This window comes from Triturus cristatus, chromosome 11, assembly GCF_964204655.1.
Source record: "Triturus cristatus chromosome 11, aTriCri1.1, whole genome shotgun sequence".
Classification (NCBI taxonomy): domain Eukaryota; kingdom Metazoa; phylum Chordata; class Amphibia; order Caudata; family Salamandridae; genus Triturus; species Triturus cristatus.
The window spans coordinates 1,004,414,209-1,004,432,864 of record NC_140594.1 but is presented as its reverse complement, the minus strand read 5'-3'; the positions used below and the strand labels follow the sequence as shown (position 1 = coordinate 1,004,432,864).

Below are 18,656 nucleotides of genomic sequence, written 5' to 3'. Positions count from 1 at the left end.
AAAGGCTGTCGGAGTGGGCTGTCTTTCAGCAGTCAGTCGGAGTGCGGGAGGTATGAATCGTAATCCAGTAGTCGGATCAACCACTTTCGACAAGACCACGGTGGTCAGACCATGTCCGACAGGACTAATGAAGTCGGTCCAACCGGCATTGTAATTCAGGCCCAATATGTCTTCATATACTGCGAAGAAAAGCAGTGTATAAAACTCACATACAAAAGGCAATCTAGAAACATTTTTGATCTTTTTGCTGATATGAAATGTTATGGTATGTTTATGTTTTGTGTATTCTTATAGCCCACTAATCACCCATGAGGGTATACAATTGCTTGCCACACAGGACAGTGATGGATTCTACATGAACTGATTTTCTATGTCAGGATAATGTAATTATTATTACTCAGCCACGTGGTTCATCTCAAGCTGTGCTATGAAGCATGTTGATTAATTCACAGGTTTGCTAATATGTACAGGTTTTCTGCTTTATACTCTTACATGTAAACATGTTATCAGTGAAATTATAGATTAGTTTGTATTTTAAATTAGATTTTCCTCTAAGTTTAGCTCCAAGCAAGCAATTGCCGGCCTCAAAATAAAACCCAACTTCATTATGGGAGGTGATGCTGTCCGTGTACTATTCAGCGCAAAATAGATGCCCAATGACAGACTCTAAAGCAGTAAAGGAGTCTAGGCATAACTCCATAGTCACATCAGTGCCAACCATCTCATTCATGACTATGAATCTGACTTTAGAACACACTTTGATACGGAGACCGCAACCTTACAGATTAAAGTGAATGCTTTCCTGCCACAGAAAATGATGGCCCCTGCCTCCTTATATTGTTGGACCTCTCAGCGACCTTTGACACAATCAACCATCTCGTCCTCATCCATATCCTGAAATCTCGAATGTGATTCACAGGCAATGTCCTTCACTGATTTTGCAACTACCTGTTCAACCAACACAAGTTCATTTACATAGGTACCTCCAGATTCTTGAAGCTCCCTATGACCTGCAGAGTTATTCGAGGCTCAATCTTGTCCCATGTCATTTTAATACTTTATGTGGAGCCACAGAAGACTTTGCTCATCAATAAAAGGATCAAACTTCACCAACACACGCATGACACAGACATCTTCTTGAAATTTCCGTCACTATAGAAATCCAAAACCTCAAACTCTGCCTGCACCATATCCAGGCCTGGATGTTCCTTGCCTATGTGAGGCTCATCACCATCAAAACAGAATTCCTATTATTTGGGATGAAGAAAAAGCAGCAATCAATCCAAACATTTCCGAGCAACATGAGCCTTGACCCTTTAGAACCCCAACTTTCACCAAACACCAAAGCACCTGGATTCAACCTCTCACTAAAGAAACTCATATCATCAAAAAATCCAAGAACGCCTGATACCAGGTCACTTTACTAAAGAAAGTGAAACCAATCCTTCCAGAAAGTGTCTCCAGCACTGACGTTCAATCCCTCATACTATCTCATCTGGATGGTGGCAACAATCACACTGCCCCAAGCACATCTGACAAGTCACACATGCCTCATCCACGGCCAAAAGAAATAACACTAAATCATCCACACTCTGGTGGAACTCGAATTGCTCCCCTTGTCAGCCTACACCATCTTCAAAACTAGATGACAAGTGGACCATCTAAAAAGGCTCCTGGCACAACAACAGCCAGGACCCCATCACACTCAGGATGAAAAACCAAAAAAAGGAAAAAAATAATATAACAGACCTCCTCATGATCTGGAACAGCATCCCCATATCCAGCAAGACTAACCCACGTGTCCTTCTATTTAGGAAAGAGCTCTAGATACATCTCAACAAAGTAACAGATGTCTTGCAAGAGGGAGGGTGAGTTACATGGCACTGCAGTGGTAATTGTCAGCCAAGGAGCCCCCTCTTCAGCACTGAATATTACAGGAGCCCATTTGTCACTCCAATGATTATAACATGGAGGATTGCATAAATGTAGCTGTTGCTCTGGTGAAAGCACAGCTAAATGCACATACACAAACAACATTTAACTTGACTAATCCCTAGTTATCATAGAGGAAGAGTGTGATATCACCTGGAAACAAACCCCTGTTGCAGGTACAACACAACCAGAGGCTTGTAGTTTTAGCAATTTTAGCTATGATCTCAATAGGCAATAGGGGTGGTAGGAATTTCCCACAACAAAGTGAAACAAACATTGGCAAAGCCAATATATATTGCCTCTAAAAGATGAGTGTTGAGCTATTGACTTTGCCATTGTGAACTTGCACTAGCACGAGCAAAAAGAAAAATCCAAATGGTCATTTGTGCATCCCCACAGGCTCTTGGATACACAAGCTTGGCTGGCTGTCTTGGAATGCTTTTTGTAATAAAGAAAAGGAATTCTAAGATGGCCACTGATGCATTCACGTGAATTTGAATGGTTGCACATGCACCCTCACACACTAGCGGCATTGTGGAAACGTTTTGTTTTCTTTCTGTGAGGGCCACGGGTGCATCACAATGCATTTGCATGCATTGGCATGGGTCCCTGATATTCTATAAAACAAAACCATTTAAGGCCACCTCTAACGTGCAGGCACATGTTTTGTGATACAGCAGCCACTATTGTTATTTACCTTTGTAGGATGCTGTCCAAGATAAAACAAGCAGTGGGCACAGACTGGTTGTTGCAGAAATGACTGAAAAATAAAAATAATAGTACATGTGCAGGTGGAAAGGGAGGGAGAAGGGAATAATGTCAAGGAGGGAGTCAACGGCCAACGGCCCGGATCTCTGACATATTATCGACAGACACATTATCGAACTACACAAATATCGCATCAAATATATCGACATCAAAAATATCGACATTGTATACTTATTTAAAAAACTGCACTAATATCGACACTACAATATCGTAATACAATTATATCGATCACACAAATATCGCACACATTAATATCGCAATACTAAATATCGACATGAGTTAATAAATATGACACATGTCACAAATATCGATAACCAAAATATAGACATCAATAATATCGTTTTTTTAAAATATATCGACAATTCTAATACTAATAAAACCAATACTTTCAACAACATAAAGACAATATTTTCCCAAAACATACATTTTCTAATGAGATTCTACTTAAACATAAACATAACATTGATAGCGATCTCAATATTTAACAACATAATCAAAAAAACACGGAAATAATTATCACATTGGCATTTCGAACACATTTAAATAAAATTACTACACATTATAAACAATCTTTTTATATATAATGATTTAAAACTCTCCTCCTTTAAAACTAAATATACTCTTACTTAGCATTTTCCATAAAAGGAAACCAATTAACTAAAAAAAATTCAAACCATCCAATAGAAAGGCCACATACAGAAAACAACCAATAACATTCAAGAAACAATTTGAAACCACTATATAAACCAATTAAAACAAGTCTTCTACTGTGCCTTAAACCAAAGCATTGAACGAAGAAGAAACTCTACTAAACAGAAGAAACCTACATCCTACTACTATTCTAAAAACGTAAGTAAATATTCTTTTCTAACTAAACTGCCAAATTAAACTAAAACACTAATTTATCTTTACTCAAATAAATAACTAACTTATATATTCCATCTCTTTATGTTTCCACTACAGATATTACTCCAAACAGCTAAAGAAAATATTGAAGATTCCCAGAAAAGACTCACTAAAAAGTAAGTATACTATCAAAATACTTTATAAAATATTAATTAAATCCTACTCAAACCCCAAAACATCCTAAACCCCTAAACAAATCCATGTTCTCTTTTTTAAATTTTTAAAAACCTGTATAAATTAACACCTATAGTCTATACCACTGGGCATGAGGGTAGGCTCTGTTTGCTTAGGGAGAGGTTAGGCTACTGCATCTTATTTATTAGGCAGGAGGGGCACATAGTAATAGGGGTAGGGGACGGGGGTACATTGACATGTGGTGGGGGAGGGGGGGGTAGAGAACTGGGTGGAAAGGTTGTTCATTCTCTTGAATAATTGGTCTTGATGATAAATGTGTGGTACTTCCGGGACAGGTGAAGGCGGGGGAATGTTTTTTGAGTTGTTAATTTGTAAAACAATAAAATACGTTTCTACAATAAAAATAAAGTCTTTACCAAACAGCAATACCACCCCACTTAAAAAACTAAACCAACCACAACAATAAATGTTCTTTAACTTTCAGAGACAACATCAACTAAACAACATTTTGTCTACAAACAACATCTTCATTCAAATACAACCAAAAACACTTGGTAAGTATATATAACAAAAATGCTTTTTTGCTATTTTCATTTAAATATATAAAGTACTATTGCATATATTTTAATATACATTTTTTCCAGATTTGTAACACATCACAATGACAGAAGAAGCCCAATTTATAACTTCGCAGAAAGGAAAATTCCTATTGTGTTACATGGGTTACACATACACCCAAGAAAAGCAGACGGACCGAAAAGTGAACTGGAAGTGTACTAAATATTATTCTAACAAATGCTACGGACGAGCAACAACAAGAGAAACAACTGTACTATATACAAGAGAGCATAACCATCCACCCAATCTCTCTGAAATAGAAGTCAGATCAACTCTTGAAAATATCAAAGAATTAAGCACAGGTTCACAAACTGCTACAAGTGTAATCCTAAAAGAACTATTACCTAGAGTGCCCAAAGAAGCAAGAGGCCAATTACCATCAATTGCTTCTATAAAAAGAACTATTGCTAGGACCAAAAAAGCAACCACGACAACTATACCATCCCCTAAAACTTTTCAAGAGATCATCATTCCACCAGAATTAAGTATCACCCACAATAATGAACCTTTTATTTTTTTTGATAACAAAAGCCCAGAAAAAAGAATCATAATGTTTGCTACTGCAAACAATATAACTAAACTGCAACAATGCCAAACATGGATGATGGATGGCACCTTTACAATATGCCCAAAACCATTCTACCAGCTTTACACAATACACGGTCAATATCACAACACTTCCATACCTTTAATTTATGCACTATTACCTAACAAACAAAACACAACATATAATGAAATGCTAGGAAAACTAAAACAAGAATCAAATGATTTTTACCCTCAAAGAATTATCATAGACTTTGAGCAAGCCATGATAAATTCCATTCTAAAACTGTACCCCCATACAGCTATCCAAGGATGTTACTTCCATCTAAACCAATGTATATGGAGACATTTACAAAAATCTTCACTAAGGTGCCGATCACGATCCGGTAAAAAATTACCCCGTGCGACTCGTATCCGGTCTTTTTACCGTACGAATCGGACAAGTGCCGTACGAACTGGCAATCACGATTCGCATGGTAAAAAGTCCATACGAACCGCATTGGGAATCATTCCCTACACGTCCTCGGGTCGGAAAATGTGTCCGACACATCCTCGGACGATTTACCTTACAAACGTGAAAAGTCAAGTCCGACCGAGGAATCACGATCCATCCCGTGCGTCCGAGGTGACAACCGTATGGAAAAAACACCGTCCGCACCGAACTCCTATAGCAACCATGGAGACATGTGCCCGCATACGCGCCCAACACTCCCCCCAGCCCCCGTACGTCTGACACGTACCCCCCGTGTATGTACACCCCCACCCGTCTAGGTACACCCCAGTACGTTCGAGTCCTACCCCCACCCCAGTACGTGTCGTACCACCGTGCATGTACACCCCAGTACGTTCGAGTCCTACCCCCACCCCTGTACGTTCGAGTCCTACCCCCACCCCAGTACGTTCCAGTCGTACCCCCACCCCTGTACGTGTCGCACCATCGTGTACCCACACCCCAGTACGTTCCAGTCGTACCCCCACCCCAGTACGTGTCGTACCACCGTCTATGTACACCCCAGTACGTTCGAGTCCTACCCCCACCCCTGTACGTGTCGTACCATCGTGTACCCACACCCCAGTACCTTCCAGTCGTACCCCCACCCCAGTACGTGTCGTACCACCGTCTATGTACACCCCAGTACGTTCGAGTCCTACCCCCACCCCAGTACGTTCGAGTCCTACCCCCACCCCAGTACGTTCCAGTCGTACCCCCACCCCTGTACGTGTCGTACCACCGTGTACCCACACCCCAGTACGTTCGAGTCCTACCCCCACCCCAGTACGTTCGAGTCCTACCCCCACCCCTGTACGTTCGAGTCCTACCCCCACCCCAGTACGTGTCGTACCACCGTCTATGTACATCCCAGTACGTTCGAGTCCTACCCCCACCCCAGTACGTGTCGTACCACCGTGCATGTACACCCCAGTACGTTCGAGTCCTACCCCCACCCCTGTACGTGTCGCACCATCGTGTACCCACACCCCAGTACGTTCCAGTCGTACCCCCACCCCAGTACGTGTCGTACCACCGTCTATGTACACCCCAGTACGTTCGAGTCCTACCCCCACCCCTGTACGTGTCGCACCATCGTGTACCCACACCCCAGTACGTTCCAGTCGTACCCCCACCCCAGTACGTGTCGTACCACCGTCTATGTACACCCCAGTACGTTCGAGTCCTACCCCCACCCCAGTACGTTCGAGTCCTACCCCCACCCCAGTACGTTCCAGTCGTACCCCCACCCCTGTACGTGTCGTACCACCGTGTACCCACACCCCAGTACGTTCGAGTCCTACCCCCACCCCAGTACGTTCGAGTCCTTCCCCCACCCCTGTACGTTCGAGTCCTACCCCCACCCCAGTACGTGTCGTACCACCGTCTATGTACATCCCAGTACGTTCGAGTCCTACCCCCACCCCAGTACGTGTCGTACCACCGTGCATGTACACCCCAGTACGTTCGAGTCCTACCCCCACCCCTGTACGTGTCGCACCATCGTGTACCCACACCCCAGTACGTTCCAGTCGTACCCCCACCCCAGTACGTGTCGTACCACCGTCTATGTACACCCCAGTACGTTCGAGTCCTACCCCCACCCCTGTACGTGTCGCACCATCGTGTACCCACACCCCAGTACGTTCCAGTCGTACCCCCACCCCAGTACGTGTCGTACCACCGTCTATGTACACCCCAGTACGTTCGAGTCCTACCCCCACCCCTGTACGTGTCGCACCATCGTGTACCCACACCCCAGTACGTTCCAGTCGTACCCCCACCCCAGTACGTGTCGTACCACCGTCTATGTACACCCCAGTACGTTCGAGTCCTACCCCCACCCCAGTACGTTCGAGTCCTACCCCCACCCCAGTACGTTCCAGTCGTACCCCCACCCCTGTACGTGTCGTACCACCGTGTACCCACACCCCAGTACGTTCGAGTCCTACCCCCACCCCAGTACGTTCGAGTCCTACCCCCACCCCTGTACGTTCGAGTCCTACCCCCACCCCAGTACGGGTCGTACCACCGTCTATGTACATCCCAGTACGTTCGAGTCCTACCCCCACCCCAGTACGTGTCGTACCACCGTGCATGTACACCCCAGTACGTTCGAGTCCTACCCCCACCCCTGTACGTGTCGCACCATCGTGTACCCACACCCCAGTACATTCCAGTCGTACCCCCACCCCAGTACGTGTCGTACCACCGTGCATGTACACCCCAGTACGTTCGAGTCCTACCCCCACCCCAGTACGTTCGAGTCCTATCCCCACCCCTGTACGTTCGAGTCCTACCCCCACCCCAGTACGTGTCGTACCACCGTCTATGTACATCCCAGTACGTTCGAGTCCTACCCCCACCCCAGTACGTGTCGTACCACCGTGCATGTACACCCCAGTACGTTCGAGTCCTACCCCCACCCCTGTAAGTTTGAGTCCTACCCCCACCCCAGTACGTTCCAGTCGTACCCCCACCCCTGTACGGGTCATACCCCCGTGTACCTACACCCCAGTACGTTCGAGGCCTACCCCCACCCCTGTACGTGTCGTACCACCGTATATGTACACCCCAGTACGTTCGGGTCCTACCCCCAACACAACCTCCTAAGTACGGAGCGCACCCCAGGCCCCAACATCACAACCGCATGTACGAGTCGTACCAACCCACACACAAGGACAGCACCGTACAACCAAATGGCCCATGTACACACCGTACACACGCTCAAAACGCACGTACACAACCAGGAAAAAACAAAACAACACAAGAATACACTATTCGAATGGCACAAAGCCACTAAACATGGCCAACAAACACTACAAATACACCTTCACTGACCTGCAACTGCCAAAGACAAACAGAGGCCCAAAACACCACCACTACTTATAACACACCCACCCAAACTTCAAACACTGCCACACCCACCCATGGACCAATAAAAAGGGCCCACACACACAAACCATGAGCCTTTGCAACAGACTCACTGCTGCCAGACACCACAGAACCATACTACAAGCCACACCACACCTTACACTTGCACACCTTCACACAACCACCTTCACAAACACACCCACATCACATTCACACACACACCTGCACAACCATCCACACACCCCCCCCAACATCCACACACCCCCCCCACCATCCCCACCCACACCCCTCACCATGCCCACTACCAAGAATCCAAAGTTCAGTAACCGAGAGTTGGAGGTCCTTGTGGATCAAATCCTCAGAGTCGAGCCACAGATCTTTGGAACATTGGTCAGAAACACCAGCCTGGCAGCAAAAACAGCCATGTGGCAGACCATCGTCGATGCTGTGAATGCTGTTGCGGACACCAGAAGGACCAGGCAGGAATGCCAGAACAGGTGGTACGATCTGCGGAGGAGGGTCCGAGCCAAGAGGCAGGAGGAACACGACCAGGCCAACGCCACCGGAGGAGGGCCCTCCCGCAGACCCGTACACTACCATCCCTGGGAGGAGAGGGTGATGGCCATACTGCCGGTGGAGGCAGTCGAAGGATTAGAAGGACTCCGAGACCCGGGTGAGTACACAAACAACGCACCTCACATGGGGGAACGGCATCCACAACCAAAATCACTAACAGGCACGCAACCACCCCAAGCCATCGCATGACTCAACCACACTCCATGAGCACGCACATGCCACTGCTGCCACCATGCCCCATGCACCCAGCTGGACAATGTCAAGTCACAGGCCACAGAAGACAACAACACATGACACGGTAACCCGGATGGCGGGAGGCTGGGCCCCAAAAATCACATAGTGCGACTCCGAAGCAGACAACAATGCACTCTGCCCATATGGCCTAGGTCACAGCCAGACAAACAGTGTGTACCCACACAGGAATGAATTGCCAGCAAATGGCGGACGCCTTGCATCAACACATGGGGGTGAAGGCACTGTTTTGCACATGACAGCAGCTAATGAACAGCCAACATTGTGAAAGAGTGGCAGCACACACCACCACAGCAGCAGCGCACAGACACACATCACACCCAATGGGTGCCTGGAGATCAGAAACAAACTCACATCAACAAGCCAAGGGCCACTCAAAGATCTGCTAACAGTGTGTGCCCAGGAAGCTGGGCTGAGGTGACAGAGGGTGACACACAGATGGAGGGAGAGGGGGACAGAGAGGGAGGGAGAGGGGGACAGAGAGGGAGGGAGACACAGGGAGAGCAAATCAGCCGTGTGGTGTGTGGGAATGTTTGCTCGTCAGCAGGTAGACTGCGTAAATGTAGCCAAGGGTGGCCCGTGCCAGAACCCCCCCTCTTCTCCATGGCAAAACACAGGGCCATGTCACAACCTGTGCACGAGCACAATGACAGCTACCTGCATCATATAAGTGTGTGGAACAACTCCATGTGCACATGTACAGTGCTACACGGAAGGCGCCAATGCATGGCTCGCAACACCTGCCCACTCCACTGCTGACTGCAGTCACACTTGATGCAGCAAGTAAGACTGTGCCACACATAGTTAAAGGGGCCAAAGTGGTGGCCAAGGGACACACCCATGCACAAGTGCACTGTGAGTGGAATGCAAGACAGATCCTAATTCCAAGAGGAAATGTGCCAACTTTGAAAATGATGAAACATGGATGTTGCATGGACCAAAACATTGTCTCTCTCACACACAGGTCAACGTCGTGATGCACCCCCCAACACTGGGGGGGAAGACTCACAGGACCCGGATCTGCAGGAGCCCACCGGCAGCGACCACTCTCACCACTCTGTGGACGACCCCGACCGACCTGGCCCCTCTGGTGTCCAACCACCTGCAGCACCTGCGTCAGGTACAACTGTGCCAACCACCACCCCCACTCCTGCCACATCCCAGGAGACACCCAGGATCCCTGCCCCAACACCACAATGCAGCCAGGCTGGCCAGGAGGGACACGGTGTCCCGGGCACCCAGGAGGAGGCAGGCGACAACGCCAATGCCACCCCTCAGGGGTCCCGGAGACCCGATGTGCCCACAAGGGCAGGCCAGGCGCAAGTGGGCAGGGGTGGTGGGAGTGGAGGACGGCGGAGGCGCGAGCCTGACCAGTTGGCTGGGGATCCGGTATTTTCCCATGTCCGTAACATCCTGGACTCATACCGGCAGGACACCACGGGCATGGCCCAGGTTGTGTCCACCCTCAATGAGATCAAGGGGAGCCTCGATGAGATTAAAACCCAGCAGGCCCAGCAACATGCGGAGCTACATGCCTGTCTACTGGTACACCAACGGAGGATGGAGGACAGACAGGCTGAGCAAGTGACGGCATTCCAGGGGATTCACGCTACACTCCGTCGGATGGCCGACAACATGGCCGACCCTCCCTGTGCCAGAAGGCGGAGAACATCACCACCCACAGGGAGGGATCAGGAGGAGGAGGAGGAAATATCCGACGGAGCATCCCAGATGTCGTCACGGCCTGCTGCTGAGGTTCCCCGCAGGAGGGCGGGTCGTCCACGGAAAGGACCGTGAGGGTCGGCGCTACATCACCATCTCCCAGGACACCTGGCCTGGCACCTGGCCCACTGGAGCAACAGCATCACAGCATCAAGAGACAGTCTCTGCCACATGGCCCTGCTGGTCACTGGCTGACCAATGTTGACAAAGACTGTGGCATGGACTCTGAGGATTTCCAATGGCAAGGACACCAACTCCCCTACTGAACTTTGGATTCCAAATTCCCGGAAAGACAATCACTTTGTTGTCCCCCCCCCCCCCCCCCAATAATAAATCACACTATGAAGAGTAGATGCCTGCTGGTAGCATTATTACCTAACATGTGTCTTGTAAAGTCAAAACATGCCTGAGTCATCTTTTGTCTTCAACCACCCACACCCTGGGGCCTGAGTCTGGCACAGGACACATGGGTCACAGTGTATTAGGCAAGACAGACATGGAGCACCATACACACCCGTGATGGGCCCAACCAGCTGAGGGGGTTACCGAACAACCGTGCTGACACACACATTGATTACAGCAACAGTCATGCGCAGAGGTCAGGGATCCAGTCCAGTGTCCTGGGGGGCACCCAGGTATGTGTAGACAGGTGGCAGAAACATGTCCTGCAAGCTTGAGTCCGGTGGATGCAGAGAATGGGGGCCTGGCCAACGTTGGATGCATGGGGATGGCACATGTCACAATACCCACACAGTCATGGACATCATGCCCAATACACAGTCTCAGCCCACACACACAGCTTGCATCTTGCCACTCGACACATTGACACATAGCCACAATCAGGGAATACCATGCCAGACAAGCAGGATGCACCGTGGCAACACACCAGCATTGACTGAGAAGAGGCACCTTGGAGGCATAGGGACACCTTTATTAGTCATGTATTCGGGATTGCAGAGGCAACTCGAAGTACACATGAACACATCATGTGGAGTAACATGTGGGTCCAACACTGGCACCCCCCTTCAGCAGCACACATGCGTGTTTGCCATGGAACTGGCACACAAGCGTCGGCTAACAGCTAAATACCCACAGCTGCACACGGAGAGCCTGCCATACACCATAGATACGCGGATGTCGAAGTCCCACACCATGTCAAGCCAATGCTAACCGAATGTGTCCGAGGGCAGTGTCACACACATTGATGCCATCATCACAATCCCCTATCCCATCACTGATGACTGTCAACCAGGCAGACCATCTATTCAGGTGTACACAGCTGCATGTCGTGTCCCATGGGGATGCGACATGGCTGCAGAGGAACCAAACATCGACAGGGGCAGTGTGCATACATCGTGAACAACTGCCACACCCAATACACCCCAGATGCATCCCTTACCCCATGGAGACTTCCAAACGTGTCCGTGCCTGTAACGCTGAGTCAGCCCACGATGTCATGTCCATGAGGAATAGCAGTGCCACAACAATGCAACCAGCAGACGGCATGCGCAGGTACCTGGGGATGAGAGACACACAAGAAGTCAGCCACAAAAAGCACAGCCACTTGCATGTGCATTTACTCGACACATGTATGGATGACAACATGCTAGGTCACAATTATGACTGGGGAAGTACAACCATCACTGGCACCATCACTCCAGTGACACACCCACACACACCTCTGACTCACGTGCCATACATGCAGGTGGAGACACACATCACAACGCATGCCACACGGGGACCAATGCGTGCACACTCAGACACTGGTACTCACCACTATGCAAAGAAGTCGCGTATGAGCCGAGTCCGGATGTCCTCTTGCGGCTCCACATCCTCCACATCACTAGCCCCATTGCCAAGCCCTTCGTCCTCCACGGGTGGATGGTCCTCGTCATGTTGATCCAGGATGAGTGGCACAGCTCTTTCAACTGCCATGTTGTGCAGCATGCAGCAGACCATGAAGATCTTGTAGACCTTCGCCGGGGCATATGGGAGTGCGCCGCCGGTCTTGTGGAGGCACCTGAATCGGCTCTTCAGCATGCCAAACGTCCTCTCTATCACTCGCCTTGTCCGGCCATGGGCGGTGTTGTAGCGGAGCTGGGCCGGCGTGATGGGGTTGCGGAGAGGTGTGAGCAGCCAAGGCATGTTGGGATAGCCAGCGTCCCCTACATGGAAAGCACATGGTCATCGTTAGAAGTCGTGAAGCGGTCGTGCTGGTAGGCTATACTGAATACAGGACAGACAGACTGTACCCACCAACAACACATGCCCGTTCGTTGCGCAGCTGCATCATCATATCAGGCATCCCGCTACGCCTCATGATGTAGGCATCGTGTGCTGATCCTGGAAAACGAGCACAGACATGTGAAATCACCATGTTGGACTGACACACCACAAGGGCATTGATGGAGTGGTAGTGCTTCCGATTGCGGTACGCCACCTCCCGTGCGTGTGGTGGTACCAAAGCTACATGTGTCCCATCTATGGACCCAATGACATGGGGCATCCCTCCCAGGGCATAGAATCCACGCTTGATCTCAGTCATCTGTTCAGGGGTTGGGAACTTGATGAAGTCATCCAGGTGAATCAACATGGCCTCTAAGAAATCATGCAGCACACCGCTGAACGTGCTCTGGGACATGCCACCAACGTGAGCTATGGTATTTTGAAAGGTACCCGTGGCAAGAAAATGTAGGGCAGCCATTACCTTCAGCTGGGGTGTCAGTGCCGTGGGATACCTGTGCTGCGGTTGCAGGTGTGGTGCCAGTCTCGCCGTCAACTCCAGAATCAACGGTTGGGTGAAGCGGTAGAGCCGGATGCTGTCATTCTCCTGCATGGCAGCCAAGTCTGGAATTCTTCGGGCAAGAGGCGGCGCTCTGCAGTAATTTGGAAGTGACAAGGAAGAGTGAGTGCACTACGACAACAACTCATGTGTACTGAGCACATGTTAATCTGTCAATACACACATGCTACATAGGGAGTCAGGTATGTGCTACATGGCCAGGACACGTATGGATGCAAGGTGACACTCCTTCCAAGACCCAGCTACACACGGAGATTGAGAACCTCCCCATGCCACGCCATGGGAATGGCTGTGTCCCAGTGCAAGTGAACAGCCAGACGCAACACAGGAGTGACATACGCCCACACATCAGCAGCAGTAGGATGCCGATTGCAGAGATTGGTAGCGGAACACTGGAGCCACAGGTCACATGACATTACACTAGGCCAGCCCACACACCTTGCCATGAAGGTGCACATGTCATGACTCACCACACATACCTTGTGAGGATGCTGACATGTCCTTGTCACGCTACTCCGTGTCCCATGCATACATGTGCACCTCACATCCGATACCACATGTGGCATGGTGTGCGGAACAGTGTGCAATGACAATCTACACACAGACACATGTTGGTTGCTGCAACGGCAGCATCTTTTGATGGTGCTCCAACATCAACCTGATGGGAAGCCCCCACACATACATGACATAGTCACATTGTGCACCGTGGGTAGTGACATGTCAGGTGTCATAACCCCTGTACCGAGCATCAGGGGACACTTCCGTGTGTTGGTGTCCGTGCCATGCCAGTGACGCTCACCCCAAGTGCGCAGTACGACATGCACACATGTCAAAGGAGTCAAGGGCATGCCTGGCACACATCGCACCATCACACAGTACATCTGTAGACATCTCATCATACATCTGGTGCCTTCTCCACTCAGGAGTAATGTTCCACATCACAGGCCGTCACACCTGTGCCCCACACATGTAGTGATGCACAGACGATGCCTCGATGTCAATTAATGGACAAGTATGTCCATCCATGGACAAGTATGTCCGCCCTATCCCTACCTGTGTGCCGCCTGTCACCACTGTGATGTGTGAAAACCGCTGTACTGCTGCCAAGAGGGCCTGTGTACGTTCCCATATCACTATGGGAGTGCTGCCGTATGTGTACCCATCGTGATGGCGAGCGTACAGGCATGTGTACGGCCCGTACCACTACGAGTACGCATACGCGAGGCCACCCATAGTGGTACGGGCCGTACACACGCCTGTACGCTCCCTATCAGTATGGGTGGCCTCGCGTATGCGTACTCGTAGTGGTACGGGCCGTACACACGCCTGTACGCTCCCTATCAGTATGGGTGGCCTTGCTTATGCGTACTCGTAGTGATAGGGAGCGTACAGGCGTGTGTACGTCCCGTACCACTACGAGTACGCATACGCGAGGCCACCCATAGTGGTACGGGCCGTACACACGCCTGTACGCTCCCTATCAGTATGGGTGGCCTCGCGTATGCGTACTCGTAGTGGTACGGGCCGTACACACGCCTGTACGCTTCCTATCAGTATGGGTGGCCTCGCGTATGCGTACTCGTAGTGATAGGGAGCGTACAGGCGTGTGTACGGCCCGTACCACTACGAGTACGCATACGCGAGGCCACCCATAGTGGTACGGGCCGTACACACGCCTGTACGCTCCCTATCAGTATGGGTGGCCTCGCGTATGCGTACTCGTAGTGGTACGGGCCGTACACACGCCTGTACGCTCCCTATCACTACGAGTACGCATACGCGAGGCCACCCATACTGATAGTGAACGTAGTCACGCGTGTACGGGCCGTTGCAATGCATTTGGGGTGCCCTAGGGCCCCGGAACGCACCGTACCTGTGTGTGAAGCTCAAAATTACATAGGGGACACATGAGGGACAAGTATTAAGGCCTACATGCATGCTGGTTGTCATGGAGACCAAGTTCAAAATTCGAATTTCTTCTGGAAGGTGAACAGCAGAAGTCAGTTGGAATTAAAATACTTTGTTGCAATGTGTTTGTGGAGCTGACATCATGCAGGAGAATGAAACCGATAGAGTACACACAGACTGCTAGGTTTGAAGGGATTGGTGGAAACATAGGATGCAAATGTGAGTGACCAATCACTCTGTACTCCTGTGCATGAGACAGGGCAGAAAGGCACATATAAGGCAGCCAGGTCCCATGAGGGAGTACTTGCCTGCACATCTTTGAATTCGTCGACCCAGCTGCTGCTACTGATTCCCTGGAACCATGTCAAGGGCTGTGGAGAGGTCACAGCCATTCACCCTGGAGGAGAACATGGCATTGCTGGATGTGATCCTCCCACAGTACCCCATGCTGTATGGGCGACCAGGGTATCAGGTGAGTGCATAGGCCACTGGCACAGACTGTCCCTATGTTGTGACTGTGACTTCTGGCATTGTGTCCTGGTGTGACACACATGCCATGTACTGTTGGGGGGGTCCCAGGGGGGGGGATTCCTGATGTTTCCCAGCAGTGCCCTGAGACAGGAGGGGTGGGTGTGGAGTCCTCACAGCAGTGCCCTGAGACAGGAGGGGTGGGTACAGAGTGCTCCCAGCAGTGCCCTGAGACAGGAGGGGTGGGTGTGATGCACAGTGTGAGCCTTGATCATTGATTGTGACATTGCCATCATTCCACCTGTGTACCCACTATGGCACGTACTGCTTTTTCCCTCACCAGAGGATCATGTCCCTATGACAAAGGTGCAATGCGTTGGCTGCATGACATGCCTTGTTGTTACCAGCTAATTTGTTATCAAATGTCTCTCTGTGACATGTGGCTGGTGTATTGATGTGGTGTCACTTGTTCTTCCTCACAGGTAGGCGCCACTGCCAAGGAGCAGATCTGGCTGACCGCCGTCAGTGCCGTGAGGGGTGTGGATGGTCGGAGGCGGAGCATGTCCCAGGTGAGGAAACGCTGGCAGGATATCCGGTGCTGGACGCGGAGGATTGCACGGGTCCTGCTGGGGGACTCACCTGAGAGCCACAAGAACCGCGGCCGCCGCCGTCTGAGCCACCTCCACAGGCGTGTGCTGCCAGTGGTCTTTCCAGACTTGGATAGGCGCTTACAGGCGAAGCAGCAGCCGGAAGGGGGTAGGTACATGTGTGTTTGTTGTGTGTCACCGGCATTTGTAAGGGCACAGTAGCATGAATTCACTGCCAGGGTTTAAAGGTGCTGTGCAGATCCAGTTTGCCCCAGTATAGCGCTGCGCCCCTGCCACCCTTCCCCTCCTTGCAATGTGTTCCCTGGTCTGTGTGTAGTCACTCCTTCACAAGGTAATGTAGGCTGGCGCTTTGTCCACGAGAACTATGCCTGTAGCATCATGTGTGGGGGTGGTGTGTAACAGGTTTTGGGACCTTGGCTGTGCCCTGTCAAGTTCACTGCATGTGGGTTCCATGTCAGTTGGCACTGATGCTGACTCCAGACATGGGAGTTGGTCTCTCATGTGTCATGCCTTACAGCGCGCATGTCCTATGTAGTGGCCTGTGACATGATGTGCATGAGTGTGCGATACGCATAGTGCAGGGATGGTGGCGTGTGTTGCAGTCATTACCATTCAGGAGCATGGAGTTGCGTGGCCACTACTGTCCCCTGGGGCACCTTTTCATCGGTGTTATATGTGTCATCATAAACGTGGACACTCTCAGTGTCTACAGCGTAGGTTGTGCTCTGTGCCATTGTCCCCTGGCACCATGTATATAGACGTGCTCTTTTGTACAGGTGTCCACTGTGCAGCCTGACCTGAATGTCCTTCTTCATACTCACAGTTGCTAGTGCCTGTGTGTCTTGTTATACTCATCTGAGGATGGGCACTGGTACCTCATTATTTGTACAGGCGCACCTTGGCTGTTTGGCGTCCAATCTTGCATTTTGCCTGCCCCTGTGTTTATCACCCAGACTATGAGATGTTGGTGCCACCTGTGTCTCAACTATTTGCCTCGTGTAGGGGGTGGCTGGGGCGGGCAAAGCCTATATGTCAAATCCAGATTTCTACTTGCTGGGTCTGGCCAGTGTGTGATGTTTGTCTGGACACACACGCAAGGTGCAGTGACCGAGTCATGTTGGGCATTTTTTCAGCATTACCTATGCAGCATGTGTCTCAAGTTCATGGATATGGTCCCTGGTCATCGGTATTTTCGCCAACGCAGTGTGGTGCAGATGCAGTGCTGGATTGTCCCCAGGGCCTGGGTGCTATGTCAGACTCCGTTTCCTGTCTTTAGCTATTGTCTCATGCTCTCCATAGTATTTCAGTGGCATGGTGGCTCAACCAACTGTGTGTTTCATGCCCTACATCGGTACCTTGTTTAGTAGATGTTAGTGATCTTCCTTTTCAGGCTATGCAATGTTACCTATGTAGATTGGACTCATGTGACAGATGTGTACAGGTGTCTGATTAATTTCTGTCTCTCCACCCTGTCCACAGCATCGTCGGGGGACACAGAGGGAGACATGGACACAGACAAGGCGGAGGGACCGAGCACCAGTGCCAGCCGTGACATCGGGGCTGGCACATCGAGTGGGACAGAGGTGGAGGATAGTGCAGCCGAGGACCTGTCGACTGGCACGTCAGAATACGAAGCTGACAGGTCCGAGGAGGATGTCTCCGAGTGGGCGGTGGCTGCACCAGCAGCTGACAGCGGAACAACACCTCGCACCGCCCCCTCAGTTCCCATCAGCTGCCTCCCACTTGCTCGTGTCCCTTCCCAGCGTGCCCGGTCACCGCATGTCTCCTTCATGCCAGGCACCGCACCCCCTGCCCCTGTCTCCACTGCTGCCGCCAATGCTGAGTCTGTGGACATCCAGCGGCAACTGCAGGTTGGTCAGGCTGCGATCCTTAATGTCCTCCATGCCCACGGCCAAACCCTCACCAACATCGAGGCATACTTGGAGGGCATTCATTCTTCGCAGGCTGACCAACGCAACTTGCTGAGGTCCATAGACTCCACACTGACTGCAGCAGTGGGTCTCCTGCAGCGCGACCTCCCCCCACCTACCCC

The 18,656-nt window shown here is 50.4% G+C and overlaps 1 protein-coding gene across 1 annotated transcript in view; it reads left to right on the top strand.

The window, feature by feature from the left end:
• LOC146785830 (uncharacterized) overlaps positions 1 to 18,656 on the top strand; it is a 946,503-nt gene that overhangs the window by 628,722 nt on the left and 299,125 nt on the right. The window lies entirely within an intron of this gene.